The following is a 2,037-nucleotide window of genomic DNA, read 5'->3' as shown; positions in this document are numbered from 1 at the left end:
CCTGTAGTTTTGACAAAGGCTGTGTTTAGTTCTCCAATTTCTCCAAATTTTCTAAATTTTCCATCACATCGAAATCACATCGAAATATTAAATATAGCAAATGACTCATGCATGGAGTACTAAATGTAGGTAAATAAAAAAACTAATTGTATAGTTTTGATGTACGTTGCGAGACGAATCTTTTGAGCCTAGTTAGCTTATGTTAGGACAATATTTACCACATACAAACGAAATGTGCTACAGTACTTTTCGCAAACAATTTTCACATACTTTTTGCAACTAAACACAGCCCTGGTGGTTCTCTTTATTCCTCAACTGAATTGTCCCCAAAATCTGCCCTTTTCAGTCGGCAATTGCCCAGAAAAGTGCATGCAGGCAAATTGGTGGAGCAATTTGCTTGAGCAGTTAGTGGGTGATGAAAGCAATGTGATTAGTTATATATATACATACATATTCTCTCATTGCTTGTTTAAAACAAGGAGGAGGGCCCTATTTGTTTGGCTCATCTGGGATTTGGTGAATGTGAATGCCACAGTGCCCCATGCCAGCAATGGCAACAAGCACTAGCAACTCACTAGTTTCAGTTACCCATGTAACTCCCTTGATTTCTAGTGCCTGCTCAGATGCACGCCTAGTAATTTATATAGTGGCAGTACATGCTGTTTAGCAAAACAAGATGAAGGGAGCTGTCAAGTAGCAGTACGTGAGTTTGAATGCCATGGACTAATGATGCTGGATGGATGGACCAAAACCTGAAATTAAGCAGGTGGCGACCCTAGTCCCAACATGCACATAATACTGACTCCAAGCTTTTTTGTTTATGCGAGTGTGAGTGCAGCGCAGCAGAGAGAACAATGGAATTGGACAATTCCATATTGAACCTGCTTGTTTCTTCTTTTTGTTTGGAGGTGAAACTGAAGCAGCCTTGCTCTGGGTGTGTTTAGTTCATTTTGCAAAATTTTGTAAAGATGTAAATATGACATTTGAAGTATTAAATGAAATTTATTTGCAAAACTTTTTGCATAGATGAGTTGTAAATCGCGAGAAGAATCTAATGATGCTAATTAATCCATGTTTAATCAATAATTAGCGGATGGTTACTGTAGCATAACTGTTGCAAATCATGGATTAAGTAGGCTCATTAGAATCGTCTCGCGATTTACAGCCCATCCATGCAAAAAGTTTTGTAAATAGACTTCATTTAGTACTTCAAATTAGCAAGATACCGTTTCACTTTAATGTGTTTACGGTTTTTTTGTGTTTACATGTAAAAAACTAAACAGGGGCTCAATCATCCACGCAATGTGGAGGAGAGGCACTGCTTCAATCAGAGTGGTGAAGAGAATGTAGGTACCAGTAGCACACTGTTCCGTAGCATAGATGATTAGAGGAGGTTCTCGCCCTCCAAATAGTCGAGTTAAAAGCTGATTGCATTTGTTAAGCATCCTTTGATAACTTGAAAATGAATTTAACTAAAATATTGCACTGACGAAGACTGAATAGTAACACCTTTGCTCAAAAGGCATTACTGAAATCTCATATGCTGCACAGTAAGCGATGTTAATCCATCTGATCTGACGTCTGAAGAGATGTACAAAAATCTTCCATTTACCTGCCTCATTAGCACATTCTGTTTAAACCAGTAGTAAAGAGATGGCAGCCTCCTCGGTCAAAACGCTGACGAAAGATTACAGTGATAGATCTGAAGCGCAAACCAGAGATCTGAAACGCTGACGAAAGATTACAGTGACAGATCTACAAGTCAACTTGCTTCGCGGAGCCGGAGGCGATGGATGAAGCAACAGACGGAAAGGTGGGGGTGTACTGGGACTACTGGCTTAACTCAGCAAGCGGCATTGATGCCTCCATTACTCCGCTCCCCTGCTCAATTCTTTTGGAGGTTGGAGGAGGAGCAAGGACAGCCTGTGCTCGTGGCCTTTTGGGGTGAGGAGAGGACGAACAGGGGAGAAGGCTACAGTGACAGCGAGACAGCGCCACAAATTCTCACCCTGTACATTTCTGAAACAAGCAGCAGGA

This window comes from Panicum virgatum, chromosome 2N (genome assembly GCF_016808335.1).
Source record: "Panicum virgatum strain AP13 chromosome 2N, P.virgatum_v5, whole genome shotgun sequence".
Classification (NCBI taxonomy): Eukaryota; Viridiplantae; Streptophyta; class Magnoliopsida; order Poales; family Poaceae; genus Panicum; species Panicum virgatum.
This window is presented reverse-complemented; position numbering follows the sequence as displayed.